Below are 16404 nucleotides of genomic sequence, written 5' to 3'. Positions count from 1 at the left end.
CACCAAAGTGAACTAGTGTTGAAATTTAACGTCTCGACATCTAGCGAAAGGAACGCACTCTTTGACCGGCCGTTTACAACGGCCGGTCAAATCATCATCATCATCATCATCATCATCATCATCATCATCATCATCATCATCATCATCATTCCTTTCCAGCAGTCTGCTACTCTCCCTCCCTCTGGAGAGGGGAGTGAGGAAGGGAGGAAGAAAGGGCCTTTGCCTATTACAATGATGGAAATCAGTTCGAAGATCACCTGCTTGTGAAGAGGAGCTTTTATTTCGTGTTCATTTGACGTTAAATTCGTCACGTTTTTTCCTTTTCGCTTTTACTAAAGTTTCATTGTAATTTTGTTCCAGTTAGTAAAAAACAACAAGGTGTTATCTACTGAAAAATTAGTCCCAGTTATTAAAAAGCACAAGGTTTTATCTACTGGGAAATTAGTCGCTAAAGGATTAACAGAAGAAACTGGCCGTGTTTCGAGGATTTCTTTTCTGTAAAGAACAGAAATTAATTTCGCCGTCAAGTACAGCAGATTATCGGCACATGTGACGCCCAGGAAAGATTATTCAACCGAAGTTTCTTTAAAAAAAATATTCCATTAATACCAGAATTTATCCCGTGAATTATTTTATTTGTACATGTAAAGCCTACCAAAGCGGCTTTATTGTTTTCGTTTCTTTCCTTTGGATTTAAAGGTATCTGAGCAACACAAAGGAAAAATATTTTACCTCTTTCTCCCATTTAAAGTCAAAGAGACTTTATTTGTTTGTGATTCCTTTTGCAAAAAACATTTTGTAGAAATGGTGAACATTTTGTTAAAAGAAGGACTGAATTTAAACAAGGACTCAAAAGAACTGTTTTCTGTTTTTATATGTTCTTTTCTTTTCAGCTTTTCTTACAAGTAAGAATTGTCATCTTTTTTGTATTATTATTTTATTTATTTTAAATGTTTCTTAAGGGTTTTTTTTTAATCCTAGCTTTGGGAAATAAAGGCAATTGATAACTTTTTGTTTTAATAAATTTGGATCATTTTAAACACATTCGAGTCTGTATTTCTTTTGCTCATTTCTATTAGTTTCCCATTTCCAACAAATTTGCTTTAAATGCTTTTTCCCCCTTTTTTTTCTGTCATTTTTGTTACCATGGAAAACGGATTTTGGTAACGAACCCAAAGTTCCGTTACTCGTCAACATAAATCGTCACTGACGTTTAGCAACGGGCAACTCTACGACTTCAAATTCCACTGGAATAGTTCAAATTTAAAGAAATTATATTCAATTCTACGAAACAAATTTGAACGCAGTCACAAGCATCAAGCCTCATGTTGACACCAAAACCTGTCACGGATGGACATATTACAAAATCCTCACTACTTTGAATTTTCTTAATTACAACTGACACACATAAAAGACCCTTTCTTTTATTTCGATAAACATTTTTTGTTTTTTTTCTGAAAACGAATCTAACAAGAGGGTATCTATAGCAGCCAAAACTCGCTACAATCACAGGCAGGAGCTAATTCTCACGATTCGGGATTTGAAATCCATTTCGTCCTGGCTTGTCCAATCACACGCCAGCTCTCAATCATGTGACCGAGTACATAAAAGGCAAAATCACAAATCTTTCTTCCTCTTTTCTCTTGGCTTTAGCTGGTACCACACATTAGCCTGGGGCGAAAGCCCCAAGCTGAATGTGAGTACTACAAGCTAACAATGGCTCTTTTCAAACTCCCATTTGTTTTCACGTGCACACACACACACACACATACATACACAACAACAACAAAACAACAACAACAACAACAACAACAACAACACGCAAACACACTTAAATCTTTGCTCTATCTTTCTTCTTTAATTGGCTTCCTCCATCTCGATGACTACTAGCCATAAACGCTTAACAAGTTGTGGACACGAGTGGTATAATTCACGATACCTGAAAAACTCACTCGCAATACAACATTTTTCTTTAAAATATCACTGGCAAACTGCCCAACAGAAAAATCAAACTTCAGTACCTGACTATGCAGATCCTCTAAAGTGGCATTTGCAACACAGTTTTCAGACTGTGATGCCAAGCCAAACTTGCCAGCACTCAGCAAACAGTGTCCAGAGTCTGGACATTTCGGCTTAGGAGTTGATAACTCGCCAAGCATCTCCTTAGGAGTTTCGAATATCACAGGATTGCACAAGGAATCACACTCTACACCATCTGCCAACCTCGAGAGAATCAATCGAACAAGGACGAGAACACTACAACATTAACATCATCCGCGTCTACAAGCGAACACTCCACATCCTCACGCAAGGAACGATCACCCAACAACTCAGTTATGTTATCTACGGATGATAACCATTCATCATTGTCAAGCTGTCGTAATTCCCTCTGCAACCACAATAAATTTAAAATAACGATTATCTTCCCTAAATAAAACTTTCGTTTCTTTACAAGGAATCTGGAAGAAAGAGTGACCAACATCATGTAGCATTTGTTTTTCCAAAATATTGACTAACTCCAAACAAATACAAAAAACAGGTGTTCAAATATGATACACAAAAAATGCACACACAAGGTTTACAAAGGTATATTCATAAAATTCCTTCCTCATAGCACAAACAAAGAATACGTCTGGGAAATTTTCTTTTAACCCCCTCTTAAATTTTTCTGCCTCCACATTAGAATCCTCAACCTTTTGGCAAAATGAGCTTAAAGGCAGATCCTATAGTCTAAACTTTTTGAACAGATCAGTTTCAAAGAGGTTGCTTGATTTTCACATGACAAAAATTCTTGCTTTTTCGGCCCTGTTCTGGAAAAAAATATTCGTCAATAATTCTCCTTCGAAGGTAATTTTTTCGCCATTGACGCTTCTCACCGTTTTATGTGATTTAATCATAGTGGATCTCCCAAGCCTCTTCCATGTCTGTACATTAATAATGGAAATGTCATACCCAATATCAAGCCTTACTTTCTTTTGAAACATTTTAACCTGTACATATTTCCGAGTATTTTGTTCCTCAGGTTCAATTTTCGTAAGTTTAATGGATGTCTTTCTACCAGATTTTTTTCTACAATGCGATACTTTATGCCCTTTCTAGTGGCAGTTGTCACATTGTTTGAATTTGTAGGGACACTCATTGTACCAATGTTTATTTCTGCACCCCCAACATGGTCTAGATGGATCTTTTCCCTGTTTATTTCTCTGGTTATTTTTTTAAGGCGAATTTTTCTTTTGATGGATCTTTTTAATATGCGACACTCCGCTTTCCTCTTATGTCACGACTGTCTTGTTTCAACGCAATAAACCGCTAAGTTTTGAAGTTTTAAATTCGGTTCTTTTTCGAGTTTATTTAAAACACGACACCTGATTTCAGCGTGTTTATTTAAGACCAGACCTTGCACAAATATTAAACATTTAAAATTATCTGATTATAATTCCTCCAGTTTAAAATCGTCGCAATGCTTGTTCACTATACTTGCATAAGTAGTGTAGTGGTCTTCCTCTCTTCTAGTAACATTCATACATTTATATCGCCTATGGAAAAGAGGCGCTTTTTGCAGAAAAACGTTCTGTAAGTAGCGTAACTGTTTCTTGGAAGCTCAACTCACTGGTCTTTTTTGGGAGAATAAAATTCACGAACTTTGTATGCCCGGCTGTTCCAAATTTCCTTAGCAAAAGCCTAACTTTTTTCGCGTTTGACCAGGTACCACAATCCGATATAAAATTTCCTCATATCGTCTATAGTACTGGATAGTATAATTAAAATTTTCAATAGCGGCCCACACAGCTGTTTGAGAAAATGCATTATAATTATCGTCCGCTTTAGTTAACTGTGTCGCCTCCAGAATTTTTTTTTGTTCCTCCCGTGTTTTCATCAATATTTCCTCGAAGCGTTTCTGTTGTTGAAGCATTTTTTCTTCAAATGCTTGTTTAAATCTCTCTTCTCTTTTACTTGTTGAATTTGCTGCTTTTGTAACGCGAGATTTTGCTCTGCCTGGAATTGGAACAATTCCAACAGTGAATTTTTGAATTTCGCATCCCTCATACGAATTCAATTTGCAATTTACGCTTGTATTAAAGAAATATTCCTTAGTAAAAAACAATTAACCAAGTTTCTTTCCTATTCTTTTGTTTGAAGAACAACAATTTAGCAGTCCTTTTGTAACTTAATTTGTTGAACACTATATTTCTAGTCTTACTAGAAACAATCCAGTGAAATAACATTTTTTAACATTTTTTTTTTATTTGCACGCGTTTTCACGTAGCAAAAATAAAACCCGTCACTTTAAATATCTGACGAATTTGTATGGGAAACTTTTAGTTTTTTTTTTTACCCTCTTTGCCTTTTGCAAAAAAATGACTTGATTCTTTACGTGTTTGCTAAGCACAAATGACGTACGCGAATAATTATTTTTCACGGTCTGTCTCTTTTTCTCTTGACAAAGTCAAGTGTGTTTTTTTTTCAAATCCCAGATGTTATCCTATAACGATAAGCCTACACGGTATTTGCTAGTTGTTTTTTTAAATCACTTTTGGTGATTGTCTGCAGTGATAGTCGTTTCGATTCCTTGTCGCCAATCTGTTGTGTCGTGGAACAACAATGAAAATAAGAACAATCAAGTCGAGGTTCGGTTAAGAAACAAGTGTATTAACAATAATGTACAAAGATAGGAAAGCGTGTATATCTGCTGTGCACTCGGTTAGCAGTTGAAGTGCAGTCGCATCTCTCTCACCGGTGTTGGAATTAATAGCGCTATTTATAGTGCTAATCGGTGTAAATTCCTCTGTTCAAGGAAAGCCGGTATAACAGCCTCATACTACTGTTACAGAATGTTTTTCATGTTTGACGTAATCCTCTATCAAGAATCAAGTTCGTCCTAAGATGGAGTATTGTTGTCACATCTGGGTAGGAGCTGCTCCGAGCATTTTTTCCTGTCTTAACATTGTATAAAACTGACTTTGAAATGTAGTGGGAGATGTCCCCTTCTCTTGCCTACAGCCTCACAGGAAATATGTTGCTAGTCTTTCTCTCTTCTATCATTATTTTCATGATAGGTGCTCGACTGAGCTCCAATCGATGGTACCCCTGTAAAAACTCGTCTAGCTACAACCAGTATCAGTTAATTTCATTTATCTTTTTGTATACTTAAAATCAGACAGTGCTTCCACGAGCAAAGTTTCTTTCCTAGAACTACCCGCATGTAGAACACAAAACCGTAAGATTGCTTCTCAGTTGACTATAAAATATTCGTTTTCAAGTCTAATGTAACTAAATTCTTGTTGAGCCGTCCTCTTAAATAATCAAATGCGGGCCAGTTTCAACCATCGTTAATAATCATCGCAATATTGTCTCATCACCATCCAATAAATTCATTAACCTTTACACTTGAGTAGCCTTTGTGTCTTGATAAGAAGTAACTCGTTAATAAAAGAATAGTATGAAAATGGATTACAGGCGCCTTTCCGCTTTAAATATTTAAGAACAATCTGAACTTATAGATTAAGTTATACTGACCCGTTAAAAAAATTATTAGAACAATAAAGAAGAATAAAAAGAAAATAATGAATTAATCTCATCCTCCCCGTACACAATATTTTTTCCTGAAATGCTACTTGAAATATGGATAAAATAAAATTGATATTTTCTGAAGGGGTTTCGCACAATACGTTATTTTATGATGTAAAAAAAAAACACTTCAAAAGGATTGCCATTTGACTTTTATCAGCCTCTATACAGTTTCCTGTTTGAAAAATACAGCATAGTATTTCAGCCAAATAACGGTTTGAGAAGAATCATTTCGTTCTTGTTTGTTCTGGAAGATGTTTCCATAAATCTATAAGTCATGAGAAAGTCATGTCATTTGTATTAATGTGAACATTTTAAGCCAGTTATTTTTTTCTCAACGTAAAAACTTTTAAATAAAAGGGAATTAAAAAATAACCCTTTTAGAATTTATGTGAAATAAAGAAGCTTATTTCACATAAATTCTGAAACGGTTAATTTTAACTTCTTTTTTAATTTTGAAAAATATAATAAATAAAAAAATAAAAATTTTAGTGATATTTTTACATTTGAAATGTAAAAAAAACTCATGTCATTTTTGACATTTGAAATGAAAAATAATCATAATAAGATCCAAATTATTTCTTTTTTTACATTATTATTTTATTATCCATCTGCGAAAATATGTTTGTTAGCCAAACCATCCGAGTCTAATGAGAGCCTGACATGCCATATTTAACTTCTGTTGATGATATTGAATTATTTAAATAACTGTTAGTGCTACCTTCTTCCAAATGACAGGCTGGTAAGATAGTGTCAGTAGAGCACTATATTTTGCCCCCTTAATTAAAATTGTAAAAAAAAAAAAAAAAAAAAAAGAAGCGAAAATACCAAATTGTTATGACTCTGATTTAACCACAATAAAAGCAAAGCAATGGTGTAATTTAAGAAGTGTATTTAATAAAAATAAAAAAGCAAACAAAGAGTTACAGAATGAAAAGAGTGTTCGCATTCCACCGAGACGCTAGGTTACCTCCGGAACTATAGACACCGCCAAAATTCACCACAAAATTACCCCCCTATATGTAACACGATGTAATCAATATCACTTTTGTATCATTTAAAAGAAGGGCACAATAAACTAGAAATAACTAAAAAAAAATTTTTATCGTACGAAAATAATGAAATTGTGAGACGAAAATCTTGTTTACATGATTGACCCTTTAAAATGACGTTCCCATGTAGTAAGCATTCCGAAAGTGAATAGCCTTTATCGCTGAAGTTAAATCGTTTTGTTGGCATGGTAGAGGTTCTGTGTTATATTGCGTATTTGGGCAGCAGTTTATCAAAAACTGATTTGATTTTTCACCCAAACATGATTTCCACTGTGGATTCGGCATCTGGTATGTAACATGAATGCGCTAATGCCATACTTGCTAGCATCGCTAGCCACTTTTATATCCAAATATGGGGTATAATGAGTTAGGAACAGTTTTAAGTCATGGATATGTATATTTCTTGAAATGATGTCTGGCAATCTGATGTCCATTCCTAATGTCCCAAGGTTTATCCTTCTTTAATAATTGGTTAAATTGTAACCCGATGGAGGGGGGGAGCGATGCCGGAAGGACCTTGCTAGTTGATTAAGAGACAGCCTGTCGTCTGGGTGGCCCCATTGACACGAATTCAGAGAATTCACACGGTTGAATTCTAATGATGATGATAATAGTGTTGCTGATGTTTTAAAAGAATACATTTGTTTCTTGGTAGATAATCAAAATGATCCCCCCACCCCGAGAATGGATAGCTGAAAAAGTATCTACGCCGGAATGACAGTCATAAAAATAATTCCTAATCAGAACAGCCGGATACTTATGTGAGGCTTAACAAAGAACAGTACGGCTGGCGGCGAGGCTATAAAGATTATCTGTTGAAAAGAGAACATGCCAGGGGGACCCGTTGAGTGGTAATTAACTGTGACAACCCGCTCTCCTTGGCGTGTGGACATTTATTGCCTTACTGACGTGGTAATTTGGTATGGGATCGTGGCAGGGGGTGGTGGGGGCGACGAGGCTCGCTGAAACCTGAAAACCTTTTTTTCTCTTCAATAATTGTAAAGGTCGTTTTTATTACTAGTATTTTCTTTTCTTTTTCTTCTACGACCAGGCGTTCAGAGTTCGGCAAGACATTACTGAACCCCCCCCCCCCCGAAACAAAAGTGCGGCCACTGATTGGTTCTCGTTTAGTGATCGAGAGCACAGGTAACGCCACAGGGATCAGCATCGGTTGCACCTATCGCCCAAGGCTGTGCACCTGACCCGCCCTTTTGGGGTTACAATTTTGGTGGCGATGATCCAGGAGACCTAGTTTCATTAAGAGACATGCAAACAAATTTCCACGGGCACATGAATTTTTTCCTTTCTCTCGAAAATACAAAAATCTCCCTGTGAGAAAAGAGAAAACAACAACAACAAATAAAAAGAAAATTGAAAAAAAAAAGAAAAGAAAACGAACGAAAGAAAAGTACTCCGTTCCTATTTTTTTTTTCAAGAGACACTGAGAGCATAGCCAGACCACGGACTTTAGTCAATTGACTATAAGGTCTGGGCCAGCTCGCATAAACAGCCACCTAGCAGCAGAAGACACCAGAAGGAGCAAACAGTAAGAGACAGGGTAAGTCACTTTTGGTTCCCTTTTCATGCTTTGCTCAGTTTTGTGCTCGGTCTGTGTTAGGGAATTTTGAATTTCAACTTTGCACGGAGTTGACAGTAGTTTTGTTGCTGGGTGGTAGAAAGAGCGTGAGTGGGGAAAGACGATGGGCTCCTGGGGGAAAGCGAAGCAAACCAGTCAGTTGGGAGGAATCAGTAGAGATCGTAGAGGTACAGATGACCATGGAGCGACACTGTGGGGAATAAGTATTCCCTCGTATAGAGGAGAAACGAAGGGAGTAGCGGAATGGCTAGCGACAGTAGAGAAAAAGAGATTAGTATATGGCCTGACAGATAGGGAGATGGTTTTGTTAGCCTGCGATGGGACGACGGGGGCGGCCTCAGAGATTATATGCAGGTGCATAGTGCTGATGCAGGTGCATGCCATGGGCCGATTTTCGTGAATGGTTAAAAAGAAAGTTTGCCGGCGAAAAGACGATGGTCCAGGCAGTAAGAGATCTATTCCGGATAAAGATGGCCGCCAGGGAGGATGTAGATGGGCTGGTCAACTGCATGCAGGAACTGGCAATCCTCGCATATCCGGTTGTGGAGCACCATAACATGGCCACCACGCAGACAATGTTAATCGACGCTATGGTGGATGCATTGCGAGATGAGACGGCCAAGATGAAGGTGCTGAAGAGTTGCCCAGACACCATAGAAGAGGCACGCAGGGTGGCAAAAAACATGCTTGATTGCAAGCACAAATAATGGGGGGAAAGCCCCGAGATGGAAGCGAAGAGGCGGAAGGCAGAGTGTGTTCAGAGACCAGGCCGAGGGTATTGGGGAATGAAAACAGAACCCAGAGAAGGGACAGGGGACCCCTAATATAGGTCCTATGAACCCACCCAAGGCAGGGATAGAGCTATATGCTGAACTTGAAAAAGTGAGGGACATCGGTCAAGTGTGTGCCCCACTGTCTATGAGAAGACACCCCGGCAGAAGGGGAGAGTCAGAGTGGGCATCGTAAAGACCAAACTGAAAGCGTGTCAGGGGAATGGCAAAAGTGGCCGCTTCTCCCACAGCCACCAGTCCCACAGGTGCTGGCGGTGTGGAGATCTTGGACATATTAGGAGAGACTGTCCTGACTGGAGGAAAAGCCACTCGAGGGCAAAAGATACTCCAGGGAGACGGTTTCAGACCCTCCCCCCGGCTAACCTGTAGAGAAAGAGAGGTAGGGCAGACACGTAGGGTTGGAAAGAAACCACTGTCACAAGTTCCAATGCTCACGGGAGCGGGGTACCAGGAGAGAACCCCGAAACGGAAGAAGAGGAGAGCCCAGGTGTTCCCTCTGCTCATCAAAGAGGGAGAACTCACCTGTAATGTGACGATAGGAGCCACACAGGTGAAGGTGCTGGTTGATGCCGGAGCGCTAATATCTTTGATAGACGTGGAAGTCTGTTGGATGGTAGCAGGGAGGAGAAGGCTGTACCTGTTAGATCTGGAGGTCAGTCAGGCCAACGGTAGCCGGATGTCGGTGGCTGGGAAGGTATGGTTACCTGTGCGAGTGGCTGGAGAAAAAGAGAATTTTCCCCTGTATGTGGTATCCGGGTTGTGTAACGAAATGATTCTGGGAGAAGATTGGCTGAGGAGCTACCTACACTGAGTTTTAATCCCGATACGCTAACTGTGAGAGGGGTTGAGATACCACTAGGGGACACAAAGCGTGTTTCTCTTCCTGCGAGAGCTGAGGGCAACGTAAAGCTTCCCCCAGGAACAGTCATATCCTGTATGGCCAAGGTGAGTAGCATCAAGGAACAGGCAGGGAAATTGTTCCAAATCGACCGGGTAGCGAGATATAATGTAAATAAGAAGGGAGTAACCTTTACAGATCCAGTGGTTCGAGAATCAGAGACGGTCCCTAAGGTAATAGCCGATAGGATGAATAGGACCAGGGAGGTCAAGAAGAAAAAAAGGTAGCGTTTACTAGACAGTTAAGATAGGGTGATCAGGTTCAGATGAAGGAGATGGGTAAAAAGAGAAAAGATCCCGGGGGGGGGGGCAGTCAGACGCGAGATGAGGACAGAGTTCTGGACGAGTATAGGGACGACACCGAGCGACTGTTTAAGACGGGAGAAACGACCCCTGTAGAGTCTAGAAATATAGAGACGAGTAGAAAGTTGGAACGGGAAAATGTAGGGCGTAAGTTCCGCTCCGCCAGCTATAGAAGGCCACGAAGAGTAGTCGCAACTTGTGAAAAAAAAAGAGAGTTGAACGGCATTCGACCGCAGAGTCAGCTGAGGAGTCGAGCGAATGGGAGGAGGAGAATCCAATACCTATCTCCTGGCTCCAGCAAATGGGGAGAAGTGAATCGAGGCTGCCGTTGAGGGGAGCAAGGGACTCCCCGTCCCGAGAGTAGTGTTACGTCCTTCCACTAAGGATCAGTGGGAGTGGGAGTGGGTAGGATAGAGGCTGGAGTTTGGAGCAACATCTCTGGGTTGAAATGTGGTGCAATTGCTTTCTTTGTGGGTGCATGGAGGGCCCTCGTGTGTGCACACTGTTGGCAGATTATGTCGCGGACTAACTTTTGAAGGTTGCTAAGAACTAAAACTGGAAGCTCTAAAAAGGCCGCCTTGAATAACAGAGAAGGGTAGTGAGTAATTTGGAAGTATTTTCGCAGCATTTAAATTGGCAAACGGGGAGATTAATTTAGCACGAGAAAGTCGCGTATTGAGCGAAAGTGTTTTGGAAGGATTTAAACTGTCGAATAAGATGACTGATTTGGCTGGAGACTTATTGTAGAAAGAGGCGATTTAACCAAACGTATTAATTTGAAAGTAGCTTTGAGGTGTTTAAACTGTCGAATGGGAAAGGCTTGGCCTGAGATTTTCCCGATTGAGAGAAAAATGAAATAAATTGTGTGGAAGTAGCTTTTTTGGACTGTCAAGTGAACAACTTGATGTTGTCTGCACTTTTGCTTTTGGGAGGAGGCTTAAGTAACTGAGTCGCTTGAAGGCAATAATAGGAAGCATTTCAGCTATCGATTAAATAGCCTACAAATGTTGATAAAGAAGGATGGTGAATTAAGGTGGGAAAGGAAATACAAATTTCATCGATCTTCCGGGAAGGAGAACTGTCGGCCCGATGGTGCTATGATTTACGGCAAGAAAACAACCGACGTTAAACAACGGCCGATAGAGGCCAGGAATTCAGGATCGGTACGGCCGATTCCGGTAAGAAATAGAATCCGACATTGACGTTGTTTGATGCGTCGAAAGAATCGTTGTTTTGACTTTTTGATTTAGAAAAAAAAAGAAAAAGAAAAAAAAAAAAAAGCAAACTGGCCCCAAAATGAATTATAAATGCGAGTGTTAAACGAAAACTAGTGGGAGACCGGGGAGATAGAAAATTATACCCAGCCTGAAGGAAAGTGGAAGTAGTACCGGTGTTGTACCGATTTTTATAAGGCGGATACAAAAGAAATAGAGATATTGTGTTCTCAATTTTATCTTTTTCTTATCGATCGCTCCGGCGGAGCGGAGCGTAGCTAGTGACGTAGACGTTTTTCAGCGCCTCAGTCGGATTCGAAACCGACGGTACTGAGGGTAATTCGAATTTTGATTTCGTAACAGTGAGGTAGATTATCCTCGAAGAAGCACTTGGAGATAGGTGAATCACTGTGGAGATGCGATGTGACCATGACATGCTTGATCGGGTCCTTGCAGCCATCAGAGTACCACATTTACTCCGTTTTCGTTTCGCTGATTTCGGTCGTGGCAGTGTGAGTAGGAACGGATTTCATTAGGGCAATCCACCAAGGAGGTATGTGGTAGCCTAAGTAGGTGGTGGTGATATTTGTTCGAATATGTTTTCCCACACATATACACACCTACACGTACGCACGCAGGCATATACACATCCTCATACACACACTCACATTCATGCGCATACACACACGCGCGCTAACGTGCACACACACAACCCCGAGCTGTGACGTCACTTCCTTTAAAGTGAAAACCAGACATGCGCACCCAGAACACTAACTCCAGTATAAAAGTCAACAAAACCTGTTAACTTCCCTTTTTTTTCGTCCGGACCAGCTTTCGAGCTGCTTGGTCGCCGAATCGACCGCGTGCTCTAACGTCACTCTATCTCCCCTTCGCCTTTGGTCCATCAAAACAGACATGTGCGGGACGCTCTACCCTCTCTTTCTACGGGCCGGCTTGCCACTTCGCGTTTCTCTATTGCATTCCCCCCTTTCCTTCCACGCGCTTAGTCGTCAACGGCTGAATGAACACGTGTACACCGAAGACTTTCATTTCTCAACAGAAAATAAACGACATGTTTATTTCATTCCAGCATTTGAGTTTTTTTGTTTCCTTCATTCAATTCGTTTCATTATTTTTTCTTGTAGCGAGTTAGGGTATTTCATATCCTGGTCCGCAACATATTGCAGTGGGGCAGAGTTGCACTCACGATTAGGAAGCCAAGTTAGTCCGGTGAGATGTGGTTGGGCCGAGCAGGCGAGGAGATAACTAAGGATGAGATATCTCCTCAGCAGAAATAAAAAAAAAATAAATAAAGGTTAGGGAAGGACCTACAACTAGGGCAAAATTCTCATCCTTCTCTTTGCAGAAAATGTCAGTGCTACCCATAGAAGGAAAAGCACTCGATGTATTTTTTGGGACAGTGTCCGAGGGAGATATAAAAGCAATTATGAGAGAATTAGAAACGATTGAAAGCAATCCGAAGGTACTGGCGCAGTTGGCGGAATAGTGAGTCTGTACCAAATGTCACCAGGGGGAGATGACTACGGATAGGGCCAGTTTAAGAGAATTATTTTTCCAGGTGCAGTTATTTAGAGAAGTGACCAATATAACTGACGTCATAAGGACAGGACTGCAAGAACTGGACGATTTGGTGTAGACATATTTTAAATTGTTGGCCATGACCGGCGGGACAGTCACTGATATTATTCTCGGAACATGCACGTGGGCAGTTAGATGTGTTGACATGGGAACACCTGTCACTCCGTATAGTGGCCCCGGGAAGGTTGAGAGACGCATTACTGAAAATATAGGTTGAACTGCTGCATGAATTACGGTTGCCTGTGGACCCCATTGAATAGGTATTGGAGTATTACGTAACATTAGGGGTGCGTCACGCCGTTAGAAGGGGAGAGTCTCAGGGAACTAAGTCCTGTAGGTGAACGGAACCTAAGAGGGGGCGAGGAAGTGGTTAGCATAATAGTCTGGCCGGGGAGACACGTCGTTATAATCATAATCATATGGTGATAATAGTACGAGTGGTATGGGTAAGATGCAGAAGGAGGTGGGGTAAAGCTAAGACACAGACAAGGGAGCACATGAGTGAAGTGGGGATACCAACGAGTGCACCATGTCTAGATCGAGATACGGTGCAAGAACTGCAGTCTCCGATAGAGGGGACCGAGGTCCAGATGAGAACACCACCTGCAAGGGAGATATTCGTGATGGTAGCCGGAACGTTAACACCTGCTGTTACGTTGAACATTGTCAGAGAATGAAGAAAAGAACAGAACGGAAGGACGAGGAGAATGACACGTAAGTGCAAGGGTTGTGAGAGCCCTCATATTTTTGTAGTGAATTGAAAGACATTTTATTGCATGCTTAGTCCCCTGATATAGAATCCACCTACATGCACATACACAAACACAAAAAAAGGACGAGAGGAGAAACAATTGTTGACTTTTGTTTGGCATCTATATGAAAGACTCTTGGGCTCTCGAGTGAACAATTATTTTTTGTTTTTGTTTTTCAAAATTCTCATTCGATTTTTTTGTTTTTCAAAATTATCATTTTTTTATTTTAAGAGTGTGGGGCTGGCAGGTTGTGATTTTTGGTTGTTGTTTTGTTTTTTCCCTCATCTCTCTCTCTCTCTTTCTCACGAGAGAGACAATTAATCTGAGAACTTGTAATATTTCCTATTATGGACTGTCCGAACACGGAAGAGGTGGTGCTTGGGTATCATTTACGAAGTAAAAGACAAAACAGGTGAAGGGTGAGATGTGACCCGATGGGGGGGGGGGTGCGGGCGATGCCAGGAGAACCTTGCTAGTTGATTAAGAGACAGCCTGTTGTTTCGGTGGCCCCATTGACACGAATTCAGAGAATTCACACGGTTGAATTCTAATGATGACGATGATGGTGTTGCTGATGTTTTAAAAGAATACACCTGTTTCTTGATAGATAATCAAAATGACTCCCACCCCGAGAATGGATAGCTGAAAAAGTATCTACGCCGGAATGACAGTCATAAAAATAATTCCTAATCAGAACAGCCGGACACTTATGTGATCGACAGACCACCGAATGTTAAAACGTTGCCAAGGGGCTTAACAAAGAACAGTACGGCTGACGGCGAGGCTAAAAAGATTATCTGTTGAAAAGAGATCACCATAGGAACATACCAGGGAAACCCGTTGAGTGGTAATTAACCGTGACAACCTGCTCTCCTTGGAGTGACGTGGTAATTTGGTCTAGGATCGTGGCAGGGGGTGGTGGAGGCGACGAGGCTCGCTGAAACCTGAAAACCTTTTTTTTTTCTCTTCAATAATTGTAAAGATCGATTTTTATTATTTTCTTTTCTTTTTCTTCTACGACCAGGCGTTCAGAGTTCGACAAGACATTACTGCCCCCCCCCCCAGGAAACAAAAGCGCGGTCGTTGATTGGTTGACCATGACTCTCGAGCGTATTGGGGAAGGAAGGATTGCCACTAACCGATATTGATAAAAAAAAAGGTGGAGTAGAGATCGGACGGAGACATTTTTCCACACGCCTTGGTGGCACCCACTTCTCTGATACACGCATCTCTGTGAACTGACGATAGAACAGCGAAGTACTTTGTTAGAAAATGCCAGCCCATGTTTGCATAAATAGGCTAATTGTGTATATGCTATTGTAAAGCTGAAAGCAATAATTATTCTATGTTAAGAAAAGCCAGTTAAGCTTTGACTTTTTCTTTATTTGAAAACTCCGTTGTTGAGTGTAATCTATTTTCAGACGGTCAGTTGACAGTTTGGGAACTGGATCAAAAGTGAGCACAGCGAGCGCACCACGGCGACGAGACGAACTCGACCACTAGACGAGAACACAGGTGACGCCACAGGGATAAGCATCGGTTGCACCTGAGCCGCCCTTTTGGGGTTACAATTTTGGTGCCGATGATCCAGGAGACCTCGTTTCGTTAAGAGACATGCGAATGAATTTCCACAAAAATCTCCCTGTGAGAAAAGAGAAAAAAAAAGAAAAGAAAATTGAAAAAAAAATTATTTTGGTGCTAATCTTCTTCTTCTCTTCTCTATATAAATAAAATTAAGTCATTTTCCCCTCTGAGTTTGCCCTTAATAGAATTAAAACTCAAGATATTTCCTGTAAATGTAATATGCACAAACTGCAGCACATTATCTGAGGTGTGCTATAGGCCTATTACCTCTACACTTGCTCGATAATCGTACATTTCTATATTTTTTCTGGTGAGAGTTCACTGCCAAAACCTGTAAGAATCAATGGAGGTTGTAAAATCTTTTCTCTTCATTTAATTCCTCCTTTCCCTGCTCCCCATTTACACCGCCGCTTCGTCGTTCACGAGAAACTAATACAAACGCACACCGGTTAGGGGGTTTGTAGTTACATACAAAAACTGAAATGCTTCCTATTACGGGAAACGCACGACGCAGGATTCTACATTGCTTATTTACAATTTATTTCGAAACATTACTACACTAGGATAAAAACGTTTCTCTCCTTTTCTTTTTTTTTCTCATTAACATATAATATATCATTTCCTTTACATTCCGTTTTGTTTCGTTTCGTTCGCTGCTTTCTTTTCCTGTTTACTTTTTTTCGATTACTGATTTACATATTAATTTTCCGGTTAACACATTACAAAATGTAAGATGTCAATTTTACACTTACAGCGGCTACGACCAAATCAATCTCGATTAGTTTATATTGGCTTAAACATATTCACCGATTCTCATCGAGAATTACTACATTTAAAAATGTAAACAATGCATTTCTATATGCATCTCTAAAAACCGACGTTCCGGTTTACTGCCTTTCTATTGGATTTTTTTTGTACCAATAATGGTGCACCCGCCCCCCCCCCTGTTTACATTTATTATTTTTTATCTGGTTCTTATATATGATTTTCTGTATTTCGTATCCTTTATGATTTTTAGTTTCGTATATTTTGGATTTGTACGAAACT

This window comes from Euprymna scolopes, chromosome 12 (genome assembly GCF_053919585.1).
Source record: "Euprymna scolopes isolate OS-2025 chromosome 12, ASM5391958v1, whole genome shotgun sequence".
Taxonomy (NCBI): Eukaryota; Metazoa; Mollusca; class Cephalopoda; order Sepiida; family Sepiolidae; genus Euprymna; species Euprymna scolopes.
This window is presented reverse-complemented; position numbering follows the sequence as displayed.